This window comes from Atractosteus spatula, chromosome 10 (assembly GCF_055471065.1).
Source record: "Atractosteus spatula isolate fAtrSpa1 chromosome 10, fAtrSpa1.hap1, whole genome shotgun sequence".
Lineage (NCBI taxonomy): Eukaryota > Metazoa > Chordata > Actinopteri > Semionotiformes > Lepisosteidae > Atractosteus > Atractosteus spatula.
Genome location: NC_142715.1, coordinates 543,317 through 559,773, shown reverse-complemented (window position 1 = coordinate 559,773; position 16,457 = coordinate 543,317). Strand labels below are relative to the sequence as shown.

Genomic DNA, 16,457 nt, shown 5'->3' with positions numbered 1-16,457 from the left:
GTCACCAGAAACGCCTGGTTTTGAATCCCAGTCACTGCTGAGGGACAGTCTTTTTACAATTAAGAATTTAAGTTGCATACTCTTTAGATTTGTAATAATTTGAAACTATGTATTACAGAATGTCAATCATTAAACATTAAAAGTAGGTATATTTTATAAAAGAAAGATTGCTCTTGTGGACAAAAGTACACAACCTTCCACCTTCATCATACATATTTTAATTATGCATAAATATTTTATGCATCAAAGTCTTTAACTTGGTAACTAACATGGGTTCTGGTTTTAACATGCTTGTTGTAACATTATTAAGCTTATATTCTGTAATTCATAAAAAGTTATAACGTTTTATCCTTTTCTAAGAATACGTAGTAAAAACACCACTTGCTGTTATTGTAAAAAAATACATGTTGTAGTGATTTAACATCACTTGATAGTTATATTAATATGGGATCGTGTAACTAAGCAGCTAAAGTATCACAAGTGGACGTTTTGGAAACATTTTGACATTCGTTTCTTTTTAAAAAAACTTCTATTGTCGTTGTACTGGTAATGAGCACTGTAATTGTCACGAAAGCTTTCTTTCCGGACCCTATGCGGACGACACGATCCGGGGTTGAGTGAGGAAACACAGGGAAAAAGTCATGCAGGATACGGGAATAAAAACAGGGGGGCGTATCCATGGAGTGCTGGTGGTCGGGGAAGGTGTAGCGAGGCAAACAATCCGGGGACGAGTCCAAAGAGAAGTCCAAAAACAAGGCAAAAGTCCATGGCCAGGAGATCCATCCAAGACAGGAGATTAAAAACCAGAACCGGGTCGGGACCGGCAAGGGGAACAGGAACAGAAACTTAAAACCATGACGGAGCCAGACACATCCAGGACCCGGGCTCGCATGATACAGGAACAAATGCAGAGCCCAGATTGGCGTCTGCGTCTGCCTTATAAGGGGGAACTGAAAAGGGGCTGGAACAAGGGACAGGTGTGGGGAATAAGGCAAACAAGGAAGGGCTGGAGCGCCCTTAAGAGGAGGGGTTTGCGATCATGACAGTAATGTACCTAGGCGCACTTAGGTGCGATCACAGCCGAATGCATAAAGATAGTCCACTATTATTATAGTCTACTACTACTACTATAGTCCACTATAGCTTATTGCGAACATGATGTGTCTTTTTCAGGTTTACACCCGAATTGAGAAAATCTATATTTTGTCTTCATCCAAATGTCATTAGCCAGTAATCAGCCAACAATTTAAACTTGGAATTAAATCCAAAAATTAACTGTACTGTATAGTAAACCACCTGGGATTGAACCCAGTCTGTCACGTCATTCAACAGGAAACCAGCTGGCTGGGCTAAAGGAGATCTCAGCCCAAGTGCCTGATTTGCTCTGGGATGTTATGTCTGGCAAAATTGGCTCCTGCGTGTGAATTTGGATTAATTATTATACGTAATGGTTTTGTTTTTAAGCATTTCTTAATGGAAATCTTTAAGTTAATCAAGGGAGGGTTGAGTGGTTATTTTGTTTTACAATTGTCAGTAATTAGAGAACAGCCTATCAACCAGATGGCCAAACGATTTAATTTTTTTAATTAAATAAAAAATAAGATACAATGACGTGTCCCTGCCTAACATCGCATGACTTTAAAAATCTGTAAAAAACTGGTTTAGTTTAAAACTACTTTTTATGCTAAAAAAATGGGTGATTTTTCATCTTCGTGATCAGCTTTGAACCTTTGTGTTAGCTGTAAGATTTTTACTTTTTAATTAAATGTTTAAAATACTCGAATTTCATAAATGTAACACACGTTTCATACAGAAAAAAAATCACATTCTCTTCTCTTCCTGTTATGTAGGACACATCAGCTGGTCTTTTTTTCCCAGTCAGAGGCTGTGAAAATACTGCGCCCCATCAAAGACGGGGGGAGAAGCAGCACAGCCTGAGCTTTCGCAGTGCAAAAGGCACCAATCGCGTCTGCATTTATTATTTAGCTTTTAAAATTAAACAACGTAAATCATTATCTTTGTCTTCTAAGTTCCTGAATTAACTTTAAGCATAGCTTTCTCACCATTTAGATTTATTTCTCATACCATCATTAAACAAAGCAAGAGCCTATTGTACTTCCTAATGGCATCACACGTGGAATAACAATCAGAAATAAAATAGAGTGTGATATTTGTGTAGATGAAATGTTTCTAAAATTTATTGTTTTAATTAAAAATGATTAAAATGTATAATCTTTCCATGTGTAATGTCATTAGAAAGTACAATAAGCCCCTGTTTTGTTTAACGATCATTTAAAAAATAAAATGAACTGGTGAGAAAGCTATGTTTAATAATAAAATATTTCAAGTTAAAATAAATTATTTACACTCTATTATTAAGTTTTAAAGGCAGGCACACTCAGAGCCATAAACACTGCACTGCAGAATGGTGTCCTTACGGCGCCCTCCTTTTCTCTGACTGAGCTCAGTGGGTACAGCGTTTTCTCAATCTCCTGCTAATTCATTTCACACCACGGGAAAACAGGAGAATGTGATTGTTCTGTATCTGTAAGAAATTTGTGTTGCGTTTACAATATTAAAGTCTTTAAAATGTTTAATTAAAAAGTTTTAAAAATGTACAGCTTGCACAAAGATTCTAAGCTGATCACACAAAAGAAAAATGTTTTTTTTAACTAAACCAGTTTTTATGGGTTTTAAAACCATGCAATGTCTATTTGAGACACACACTTTATTGTTTCCTATTTTTGATTTTCTTTAAAATTAAAAGAATTGGTTGCCCATGGTGCCACACAATATTACAATGTTACATTGTTACGGTTTTGAGAGACTTCAGCATGCTTCAAGTGATGCATAAAAAATATACCATAATGTCTTCTCGCGTTATCACTTGCACCTGGGATCCGCTTTATTCAAACTAGGATTTCTAAAACTGCAACCAGGTACTAGATATTGTTTAAATTAAAGCTGTGAAATTTTTTACAAATCATGATCTTTAAAACTGTAGGTTGCAGGCTCTGTCATTTGTTCACAAAATTATCGACATCTGAAACATTGTGTCTCCTAAACAGGTATTTTAATAAGCGAAGCTTATGAAAACCGAAGAAAAAAATGACTCTGAATAAGCTTGAAATTATTATTATTAAATTAATTCTGTTAATAATGACCAGACACATTATTATAGTTTCAGTGGTATTTTTAATTTGTTATTCTCGATTCTAATTACAATATATACAACTTCGTTTTAAGGCTTGAGGCGTCTGTTTAACTGCCCAACTGAATAAAGTGTTTTGAATCAAATCGGTTGAACAGTTGACAGTATTCCCGTTTGATAATTCACGTTTTTATTTCATTATTAATATAAATTAACATTGAAATGTTATGATATATATATATAAAAACATGTTAATATAGTGTACATTATACTTACTATTTTATTTTTTTAAAGTATTTGTTAGAAGAAAAACTTGTGCCGTAAAGAGGTATTGAACTTGGATTGTCAAGGGCTGCTCGAAAACACAGCTGAGACGAACAGTTTTAAAATGTTTTGAAAGTAATCATGCGCGATTGAGTCAAATTAAAAATAAGCCATGTTTGCAAAGAATGTGGAGTACAGTAAATTAATATCATTATTAATTTCTTTAGATAAGCGATTCCATCTTATATTTCCTATTTAGCGGATTCTAAAAAGTATGAGGTTTTTTTACTGCGATAACGAGCACAAGTATTCATAGAAAAGGTTAATCACTTAGCTCAGTTAACTTTGAATGTGATGATATTTAGAAATACCATCAAATTCAATATATTGTCAATAATATTCACTATTTTAGTTTTTCAAAGAAATGTTTATCTGTTAAAAGAAAACTCATGGCAAGAGCTGGGTTCAATCCCCCAACTTACAGCATACAAGTCAGATGCCTAAGCCATTATACCAACACACTGCTTGATAGTTCAAGTTATAACTGAACAGGGCAGGCCAAAAGTTTCCAAGTAATCGCGGGTGTAGTGGTTTGATGGGTTTACTGAGACAATTATCAATTGTAGCAGTAATCACAAGGTTGTTCGTTGGGGCTTTTAGAAAATCAATCGTCAGAACAACTAACAACGCACACACACGAGATACATTTATTAATATAAACTGTGCACCAAACATATACTAGTCTGCCTGGATACGAGCGGCAGACCTTACTGTGAGGGTTATCAATATACAAGGTATATAATCTCGAAGAGATGCAAACACAAAGAGATACACAACAGAGAATATATGTCAATATACATCGTTCGGTTACCAAATCGCTAATCAGTGTTATTACCCACTGTTACTCTAAACTCGGAAGTAAATACATTACTCATGAATTAAATTGATAACAACTTGTGTTGAGGTACAATTAAATTCTCGAGACGCAATGTAGAACATGGGGTTTACTTATCCACTGTGTTTGGATTTGGAATTTCCCGGCACGAACACCAAACCAGCTGACAGGCTCTGTTGCAGCCTCTGTTGCAGCGGTTGTTCAATGGGCGTTGTGTCGGCGTCCTCTGGCTACCGGCCAACCAGTCGAGGTGCAGCTCGGAGTAGGACGGGCGGAGGAATCTAACTGCGGCGCGCAGGGCAGTCGTTGCTCCGAGGGGATCTACCAGCAGTCCGGCTGGCTAGTAGAAAGTCTCTATGCACAGAGTGTGACCGCGAGTCCTCACAAGTCACTCTTTTGCCTGGGAAGAAACTGGTTTGTTCCCGGTCCAGCGCTGCTTCTGAATAAGCTATTCAGGTTGTCGACGAGGGTCCAACTGTAGGCTGCCGTTGATCAAGCGGAGCATTCACGTTGGTAGAATTCTGAGTACGTACGGGATCCTCGGCCTCGCGCTTAGAACAAAGTCCAAGTCCTTTTGCAGACAACAGCAGTTGTCACGTGATTGTCTCTGAGGATGCGCGAAAATGGCCAAGGAGAGCCCAGAACTGAGCTTGCGCTCCCTTTTTGATCAAGACCCAGATGTGTGCTGATTGGTTGAGAGTTTGGCGGGCATTGGAGACCCACGTGGTTGGTCAAGGTGAGATATAAGTCACTTACTCTTGACACTTAGGAATGCAGTCCAGATGTCCATTCGGCACTCCCTAGACAGATAGGCGCCAGTGGATGACCATTGATCATGATAGCCAGCCTTAGCTACTTGCATCCCTGTCTGGGAGCTTGCTTCTTATCAAAAGAAAAATATCTTAAATCAACTTGCATGCATTCTTTCTCTGTGGCTGCACCACAGAGATGGAGGGTGAGATGGGGCCTCCTTTAGGAGCATACCAACGCTTAATTCTGTCTTATTAACAAGCATTGCTGCTACACGGGTGAATGAGTCAAATTGATGCAGATGTAGAAGAAAGCCTACTACTGTAATATTTTGAGCTACAGATGCAGCTATTCAAAGTGCGTGTTACAGACACGTAATAACAATGAATAGTCACCTATGCGTTAGAAAATAAACATTTATATTGTTTTGAATCGCGTTTTGATTTAAATCTTAAGTATTTAACTAGCATGTGAAATAGCATGTGAAAAAGTGGTAGTTTTAAGCTTCTCTGCTAATATAATATGGAATCGCGTATCTAAAGAATTTAATAACGATATGATTATATTGGTGTGCTGCAACAGGGCTGTGTAGGGCTGTTTCGCCTCCTTGTCATGCGAGTTGTCTTGTAGCCTACTGGTCTACGTGCCTGGCTAACAACTCACAGGTTGTGTGTTTGAATCCAGCTGGTGCTGGACTTTTCTTTTAACAAACATTTCTTCGAAAAAATAGAATAGCGATATTATGGACAATCAATTGACTTTTATATTTCAAAATATCCCAACATGATCGATTCTAAGTCATTTTTGATAACAATGAATAGTCACCTTCTTCCCTTCTGACAATGGTCCCTGCTTCTGCTTCCTGCTTCTATTGTGCGTGTCTGTGCAACAGAGTAAATTTTTATAGAGAAATGGAGGCTGGACAGTATGCGTTACAATATAAACATTTATATTGATTTAAATCGTGTTCTGATTTAAATCGCAAACGCGTGTTTAATTATATGTGTTTTTTAATCATAATCAGGCTAATGCAACATAAATTGATACAGTATCTTTGTCTTCTAAGTATCTTAATAAACTTTCAGCATAGCTTTCTACCCGTTAAGATTTATATTTCTTGGGATTTTGGGAACTTTATTTTACGTATCATCTTTAAAAGTGGTAGTACCTTTTTTAGTACTATATTTTTGTATTATATTCCCTATTAATCAAACTCTAGGAGTATGTATCGGCTTGTCAGTCAGGTCTTTTTTCTCTATTTGAATTGTCATTTACAACAGCAACATATGAATCGTTTATTTTTTAATCGCGTATCTAAGGAAATCTCAGTATAACTTTGTTCATGAACAAACAGTGGCATGTTACATTATTATTAGTTTTTTTGTTAACAAGGCTCGCCAGCTAATGTGAATCGAAACCTGTCTTGCTAGCTTTTAAAGTCGTGCGAGGTGTAAACGACAATTCAAATAGAGAAAAAAGACCTGATTGACAAGATTAAATTAATGCAGATCAGTAAATCAAGGGACAAAACAATTATTGTCGGTGTGTGTGTCTCTCTCTGCTGGATGTCCCTCTCAGTCTCTGCTGAATGAATAAAAGAATTTTATTCGCGTTTGCGATTGTCTGGTATTTACTTTGGTCCCTTTTAACTGTTTTTCGATCTACCGTATTGCTTTGAGATGCCACTTTTAAAGGTGATGTGTAAAATAATGTTTTTTATTATTGTTATAGAGAAACATGATCAGATTTTCCCTGGTTCAGAAAAAAAGATCTAAAGTGCTACACATAACTTTCTTAATTCGATGTATTTAAAGCAGTGAACTACTGTAGGTGTCACATAACATTCAGAAATACAATCACGTATTTGACAAATAAAAACGATTACAATCTAATCCTTCCACGTTTGATCCCAAAATCCCAAGAAATATAAATCTTAACGGGTAGAAAGCTATGCTGAAAGTTTATTAAGATACTTAGAAGACAAAGATACTGTATCAATTTATGTTGCATTAGCCTGATTATGATTAAAAAACACATATAATTAAACACGCGTTTGCGATTTAAATCAGAACACGATTTAAATCAATATAAATGTTTATATTGTAACGCATACTGTCCAGCCTCCATTTCTCTATAAAAATTTACTCTGTTGCACACACACACACAATAGAAGCAGGAAGCAGAAGCAGGGACCGTTGTCAGAAGGGAAGAAGGTGACTATTCATTGTTATCAAAAATGACTTAGAATCGATCATGTTGGGATATTTTGAAATATAAAAGTCAATTGATTGTCCATAATATCGCTATTCTATTTTTTCGAAGAAATGTTTGTTAAAAGAAAAGTCCAGCAGGAGCTGGATTTGAACACACAACCTGTAAGTACTAAGACCAGCTATATACTGTATGTTTATGTTCCAAAATTAATATCGTTTATGGCCTTCACACGCGTTACAGTATGTTCCTATTCTTTTTATGCTCAGCTACTAAGATTTCCCTTCAGTGGTAAAATTCAATATCTACAACGGGCACAGCAAAGACGTGTACTGTAAGTCTTTCTACGACAGACCAACGGACCACGAGTGCCCCTGTTGGTCAACCAATCACGTACTGTGGTGCCACGCGTCATCTTGCGTCACGCTGCGTGACGCCACCTGCGGTACGTGTCTGTAACGCGCACTTTGAATGGCTGCATCTGTACACTATTCTATCATTGTTACTAACACTGACACAAAGTACTACTAGACTAAAAATACATACAGTGCCTTGCGAAAGTATTCGGCCCCCTTGAACTTTTCAACCTTTTGCCACATTTCAGGCTTCAAACATAAAGATATAAATTTTTTATTTTATGTGAAGAATCACCAACAAGTGGGACACAATTGTGAAGTGGAACGAAATCTATTGGATTTTTGAAACTTTTTTAACTAATAAAAAAATGAAAAGTGGGGCGTGCAAAATTATTCGGCCCCTTTACTTTCAGTGCAGCAAACTCACTCCAGAAGTTCAGCGAGGATCTCTGAATGATCCAATGTTGTCCTAAATGACTGATGGTGATAAATAGAATCCACCTGTGTTTAATCAAGTCTCTGTATAAATGCACCTGCTCTGTGATAGTCTCAAGGTTCTGTTGAAAGCGCAGAGAGCATCATGAAGACCAAGGAACACACCAGGCAGGTCCGTAATACTGTTGTGGAGAAGTTTAAAGCTGGATTTGGATACAAAAAGATTTCCCAAGCTTCAAACATCCCAAGGAGCACTGTGCAAGCGATCATCTTGAAATGGAAGGAGTATCAGACCACTGCAAATCTACCAAGACCTGGCCGTCCCTCTAAACTTTCAGCTCAGACAAGGAGAAGACTGATCAGAGATGCAGCCAAGAGGCCCATGATCACTCTGGATGAACTGCAGAGAACTACAGCTGAGGTGGGAGAGTCTGTCCATAGGACAACAATCAGTCTTACACTGCACAAATCTGGCCTTTATGGAAGAGTGGCAAGAAGAAAGCCATTTCTCAAAGATATCCATAAAAAGTCTCGTCTAAAGTTTGCCACAAGCCACCTGGGAGACACCCCAAACATGTGGAAGAAGGTGCTCTGGTCAGATGAAACCAAAATCGAACTTTTTGGCCACAATGCAAAACGATATGTTTGGCGTAAAAGCAACACAGCTCATCACCCTCAACACACCATCCCCACTGTCAAACATGGTGGTGGCAGCATCATGGTTTGGGCCTGCTTTTCTTCAGCAGGGACAGGGAAGATGGTTAAAATTGAGGGGAAGATGGATGCAGCCAAATACAGGACCATTCTGGATGAAAACCTGTTGGAGTCTGCAAAAGACCTGAAACTGGGACGGAGATTTATCTTCCAACAAGACAATGATCCCAAACATACAGCAAAATCTACAAAGGAATGGTTCACAAATAAACGTATCCAGGTGTTTGAATGGCCAAGTCAAAGTCCAGACCTGAATCCAATCGAGAATCTGTGGAAACAGCTGAAAACTGCTGTTCACAAACGCTCTCCATCCAACCTCACTGAGCTCGAGCTGTTTTGCAAGGAAGAATGGGCAAGAATTTCAGTCTCTCGATGTGCAAAACTGATAGAGACATACCCCAAGCGACTTGCAGCTGTAATCGCAGCAAAAGGTGGCTCTACAAAGTATTAACGCAAGGGGGCCGAATAATTTTGCACGCCCCACTTTTCATTTTTTTATTAGTTAAAAAAGTTTCAAAAATCCAATAGATTTCGTTCCACTTCACAATTGTGTCCCACTTGTTGGTGATTCTTCACATAAAATAAAAAAATTATATCTTTATGTTTGAAGCCTGAAATGTGGCAAAAGGTTGAAAAGTTCAAGGGGGCCGAATACTTTTGCAAGGCACTGTATAATAACAGTAATACTGTTATGAAAACTAACATGATGTTGAGTGTTAATACTCTGACACTAACAGTATAATTATCACTAATATAAACATAATTACTAGCATTAATACTAAAACTATCAGTAACACTATCATCATTATTTCTCACATAGACTCTAGACACAATGTCAGACATACCCACACATACACTTACAAATATACAACAACACGCTGACAGAGACCACACAATCACAGACACACACCATACACACACATTCACAGGCATGCATTAACAGAAACAAATAGACACTATGCATACTCACAAACACACACCACACACTCAGAGACCCCACAGGCTCACACACCAACAGACACAGCAAGCTCAAAGACACAAACCCACAAACTCTTAGACACACACCCACAAACTGACAGACACCACACACAGACACACATACACAGACACCACATACCTACAGATACACAAAAACTAACACTAACACAAATACTACTCATATTACAACAGTAACACTATCACTAAGACATACACTATCATTATCACTAACACTGGCACAAACTACTTATAATAACACTAATGCTATCATTAAAACTAACACTACTACTACTATAACACTATAATTATAATTAACATGAATATGAACATTAAAACTAAAACTATCAGTAGCGCTATCATAATTAATACTCACATGAACAGTAGCATTAAAACTACCAGTTGTACTTTCATTAATGTTAACATGAATAGACTAGTATTAGTATTAGTTGCTACCCATCACGTCACATCACTCTTTGTGACAAACGCGAGACACCAAGACGCCCACAGCCTGTCGCTGTGGTTACCATACTTATGATTTATAAACACTGGAAAAAATGCATGAAAACTGTTACTTACATACATTTATCAACTTGGAATATAATATTCTAGCTCTAGGATACCTACATAATAGGTTACCTAAATAATAATATGAATAATCATTGTTTAATTTCGGATTGAACATTATTAACACTTAACGCACTATGGTAATTGATCGATACAGTCTCTATTGACTTTATTGATTGTATTTAAAACAGGGTCAAGAACAGTAAAATAATCAGTACTCAACAATTGGTGAAATTAATCATTTATTCTACGGTTCTTCAGTTGAATTAATTGGTTGTCGATAGATAGGTGATCAATAACTCTCCTCCGTGCGCTCAGCGCGCCTCCCGCGGTCTCCCTCTCTGATCCCGGAGCTCTGGCTGGTGTCTGTGACGTCACAGCGCTCTTTCTGACAGCAGAGCGCGTCTCCGCTGGAGGAGACTCCTGTCCGGAGCCCTTACAGATATAACATCTCCAGAACACACCGGGCTGTGAAGAGAAGCGAATCATAACAGCTGGAGAAGGAGAGCGACAAACCTAGGAATTAAATTCATTAAACAGGAAAAAAAAATAGTTTACTTCACAGATTAATGTGTTACAAAGCGTACCCATGTGGAGCAGTAGAGAACGAGCACGAGTCCCTGAAATAAGCGCTTTTAAGGGTTTTACACGAATCTTCAGAGTATAGGAGCCAGGAGGATCAGACTCCTGATTCTGGAGGTTCAAATGTGTATCCTGGTTTTATTTACACCCAGCTCTCAGTTCCATAGGTGGTCTGATAATTTAAATTAACTGTTACAAGGCTCCATCTAATTGAATATTTATAAGACTGTCCATGAGACACTTGTGAGTGCAGCTGAATCCCAGAGCTGGTGTGGAATCACACACAGACAGGTCTTCTTCTGTGTGATCTGAGTCCCACTGCTCAGAGCTGCAGACTGGTCAACTGGTCACTATTTTAGACACGACCATCGGAGCATCGGCTACTATTAATCAATATGATAATCAGAGTCTCAAAACCGGCGTTTATAAAATAAATACTAAGATCATTCCACACTCACATGTGTTATAAAACATTTATAAAAACATGTTTGGAGGCTGGCATACAGTAAAGAAAGTAATACCGAAGGGCTGGAAGTCCTAGAAAGGGTTAATAGAAGCTTCTTGTTTCTGACGTGGAACAGAGCCCACAGCTGCCAGATCAGTGACCCCTGAGCCCAGTTCACAAAGAGGAGAACCAGGAGCTCATCTCTGTCTCTAAGAGGGCTGGGAGGAAGGAGAAAAGGGAGAGATGTGGCCAGAGTCCAGGCTGTTCTGTCTGATATTATTCTTGTAGCAGCACTGATTGTCTGAATGTCCTCTGGTTCTGGACTGTCAGGATAAAGTAAAGTATGGAGATGAGCGTCTATCTGAGTGCGAGTCTGAGCCGTGAATCTGACTGAGAAAGTGAATAACTGTCTGAGACTGTCAGAGTGAGAGAAGAGGAGAGAGAGAGATGGACAGATAAGAGTACGCACAGCGAGAGAGACATACATCTTGATTTACTTTGAAGCAAGTGTTAATTTCCTTTCTGGAACAAGTTGTTTCTGAACTTCAAGAAATTCATACAACTTCTGAAAGATTAAATACTAATTTTGCTTATCAGGGCAGAAGAAATACTGCAAGAAAATGGCTGTGATTTTTTTTCTCCTTTTAACGAAAAGTGGAGAAAAGCAACGGCAGTGCATCTCGGTCAGCTTGATTTAGCTTATTAGAAGTATTCACTTCCTTTTCTGGAAATTACAGCCTGTGAAAGATGAAATTGAGTTCTTGATTATTCTTCGTCAGTGCAGAAGAAATACTGCCGGCTGGCAGGAAAATACCAGTATTTTATTTTCTTTAACTACAAACGTGTGATTGGTGAAAAGCAACACCAACAGTCTCTGTGCAGCTGTTACAAAGGGCTGGTGGTTCAAGCACACTCAGGAACACGCTTCAGATTGTTCCGATGTAAACATAATCTCTGCAAAAAATTAATGGGATTTCTTCGCAACACCTTAACCCTCTTAAACTTTGCTGGAAAGGTGCGTGTTTTACTCGTGTGGGACTACAACAAGTAAACAATTAAGTACCTAAGTCAATGTCCAAGAAAACCATTTTCACGTGTGGAATTGTAGCTTCAACTGGCTGTTGGGAGAATTCATTTATACTGCACACCCATTGTATCCTTAGCAAAAATATTTTAAAATTAGAAAACAGATTTGTTGGAGAACTTGACAATCCTTGACAATTATAATTAAATGAGCATTATACAAATGTGCGTTGTTATTTTTAATATGTACCTTAATTGTAATATATATAAACACAATTGCTTTGATATGGATGTTAATTTGAAGGATTTGAGGAAACTATCAAGGATCGCAGAACAACCAAAGATACATCTGGGCATCTGCTATTGGTAAAGATTAAGGAGTACCGTAAGTGTGAAGCTTGCATACAGACGAGAGAAAAAATCAGATTTAATGCACTTCGTTAAACTGATGGTGTGCTTATCAATTGTGCTTAAAATATACATACCAGAGGACGGTTTGAATCCATCAACTTCTGGGTTATGGGCCCAGCAAGCTTGTGCCACTCTGCTCACAGCTACCGCAAAATGATTCAACACAACTGGTCCATCTTTGCTTTCTAAAAGTGCGCCCGAGATGAAAAGTCTTAACAGTAAACGCAGACGTCACTTTGAGCACTTGGTGTTTTGTAGCACAAATCATCACACGCTGCTCTACATGGGCGTGTCTTCAATATCGTTGTGAACAAAACCTTCTGCTTTCCGAGGCAACTGATTCTTTCATCGTTAATTCCCAAATCTTCAATGAGAATCAGTGAAACGAAAACCAAACACATGTACAGACTCGCGTCCTAGCGTGAAAGAAAAACGATGGAAGCATTTGAGAAATAACAAGAGTAGTCTGAACAGCTCCAGCCTATCAACTGCTCTACAAAGTGATCGCTCCCTCTATACCCAGTTTATATCACTAAAAATGATTCAGGAAGCACAGCAGAATTCTAAAACCAGTGAATGCATCTGCATACATAAAACGTCAATTTTTCAAAAGCAAAATCTTCAGCTTTGAAAGATTGTCATCCATTATTTTCGTTTTTCTCTTTTTTACATAACACGCTTTCTAGAAATAAACTGTCTTGTAAATAAGGCTGCATTAGAAAATCTGTATCTAGGTTTGCTAAATTAAAATCGGCACATCCCAGTGGGCGAAATATGTAGAATATACGTCGATTAAACGCATATCTTATACGTATAAATGGGCTCCGTAACTGGTCTAGAATGAAATTCTAATATATGAATATCGTTATACGTCAATTAGACGTCTATGATTATATGTTCATTATACATAAATGGTTGGAGTTCTATTATACGGATAAATTTAGAGGACTATCGTTAAAGGTCTATTATACATCAAAGATAGATTTTATAGGTGTAGAAACTAGTAAATAAAGCCAATGATTTGTTTTAGAAATGTATTCTGAAAATATACAATTATTCACACCTGAAAAATATGTAGTTCAAATTATACATTATATACAATATTGTAATAAACAAATGGCTAATCAACATAAAAAACACAACTAGTAAACTTCAGTTACAAATTCTAGTAATATGGCAATATATATAGTAATGACAAACACAAACTAATTACATGAACACGCTAATATTTAACTGAAACCCACATTTCGATATCGATAATTTCTATATTTCCACGAAAATATTAGTAATGTAGCACAAACGCTACTTTCTAATAAAGACAGAAATAAACTCCTCTCCATCCTAATGAAATGTTTAATATGATCCCTAGAGAAAAAAAGGAGTCAATTTCCGCCTGGAATGATTGATGCCCTGGAAGTTTTTTTTGTAATATCCCTGGAAGTTTATACAGTAGAATCCTGGTTCGTGGCTTAAGTTCAAGGTAAACAAGACTAAGGAAACGAGTTGGAAACTTGATGTCGAAGTGGGATTTAAATCACCCGGAACATTTCACTACATTCGGCAGTATGTGCCAAAGAGCATCATCTGTCATCCCTTCGATAGCTCAGTTGGTAGAGTGGAGGACTATAGTGAAATCAGCGGGGAATCCTTAGGTCACTGGTTCGATTCCGGCTTGCAGGAAGGTGCTTTTTGTGTACTTTAATCAAAGAGTTAAAATAGCAAATCTGTTTCAGTCAGACATTGATCAAAAGCTTAATAAACGCTGAAGCAGAGGCTCCTGTTCCGAATTCATCTCACGTCTGATTGTCTTGTTTTGGCCAATATCTAATCTTTGAATTAAGGGAATACTCTGCTTTGTAATTCAAAAAAACATACAGTACAAATGTCAAGTTTTTGGTAGATATAAAGGTGTTCTCTGATTTCAAAGGATAGCTACTTAATTGGCTTTATGATTTGGTATTGATTTTGTATCGTTGTATTATAAAGTTTGTGCTTTCTGTGTTTTTATCGTATTGTGAACTTATTTTTTAAACAAATGCTTACAAAGGCAAACACGGCACACATCTGTTTATACCAGCGGTAAATTGTACATTTTTATTAATGAGAGTAGTAATTCTAACGCGAATAATTATTAACCGAAACAGCCATGAGAAAATATCGCCTTTGTAATGATGTCACTCCTCTTCTTCATGAATTTACTTTAGTGGAAGGAAATTTTCTTTGTCTGAGTGCCTGCTGCGAATAGTGCAACAATCCATTTCTCTCCAATATTTTCTGGTGCGGTTATTTATAGCATACAAAACATTATTCTCCTTATTAATATTTTACCTGCAAAGTCACAGTGAAATTGCTAGGGCGAATGAACTTTTTATGGATGGAAAACATTCAGAAGGTTTAATGGCTCCAGGGAAGGCTTGAACTCACCACCTCAGCATGTCTCCACTGTGCACAGCTGTGCAAGTACCACACACTGACCAATTGCACCACTGGACCTCCGTAATCAAGCTCCTACACAGATTGTAAAACTGGCACAAACGCAGAGTGAAACGGTTTCGGATGTGGATACATCTCCCCATGGGGGAAAGGGACAGTAAAATAGTAAGGAAAATACAAGAGAAGAAACTGAAATAATTGTGCTTACTGCAAAGTAGGAAGAGGAGGTTGGACAAGTAAAACAGCTTTGGGGATAATGTGAAGCGACATTTTTTTGTGTCAATCAGCACACACATTTATCTTCATGTGTCTTAAGGTGTGCAATTTGTATGGTGGTTGAATGAGATGGAGAGCTAGCCGATGCACACCTTCATGAAGACTCTCTTTAAGATGATCACACCTTTCATTGTCATGTCACCTCCTTTGCATACAATAGTAGCACCAACACTAAGAGAAAGGATGAGAAATGGCTTTTATCAAGCGATTGTAGCATTTGTTTGCCTGAGGATCCTTGTGTGCTGAGTTGGCCTCTGGAGAAGTGTAGTGCAGTAATAGAGAGGGTTTGTGTCACTCAAAACTGTAACAGAACTCAACTTCTTTTATGAGAGTAAATATTTCTGTTGCATCACAGTTCTTATAATGGTGAAAACAGGAGCACTTTCTCTACATTTTTGACTGAAGTATTTAAAAGGCAAGAAATACTATCACTATGCAATCTAATGCAATTGAGCTCCTACAAATGTAGTAGTCTGATGAAATAATATATAGAATTAGATGACAATATCAGAAGATGAACACAGCATTCAAATGCACAAGATTCATTTTCAGCAGCAAAAATGCCCTCGATTATATTTTACAAGAAAGAAACCTTACATTCGCCTAAAACAACATTCACCCTCTATGTTAGCAGAGAACAGTAGGACAGATAGTTAGTGTCACTGGACACTGCATCTCAGAGGCCGATCTCTTCTCCCTCATTATGCTTACTTACCTACTCATGATGAACTGTCCTCCAACGATAGTCAGCTGCCATCACTGACTCAGACAAGACATTCATGTACATATTACACCTTAATTGTATCTGGCATTGCATCACAATAATTTGATCAAAACAACTGATGAACAAACAATAATCAAATTTTTCTTTCCTTCTTTTAGTAGACAAAGACTGTCCAATAAAGATGCACCATGCATGTGGACACAGAAAAATACAGTGACAAATCTTCAGTAACTGTGGGAGACAAA

General features: G+C 37.7%; 1 non-coding gene across 1 annotated transcript; it reads left to right on the top strand.

Annotated features, from left to right (window-relative positions):
• Positions 1 to 14,371: 14,371 nt before the first annotated feature.
• trnay-aua (transfer RNA tyrosine (anticodon AUA)) lies at positions 14,372 to 14,459 on the top strand. Its single transcript is given in 2 exon segments — positions 14,372 to 14,408; positions 14,424 to 14,459. It is a non-coding gene; the product is annotated as a tRNA-Tyr (tRNA).
• The last annotated feature ends 1,998 nt before the right edge of the window (positions 14,460 to 16,457 follow it).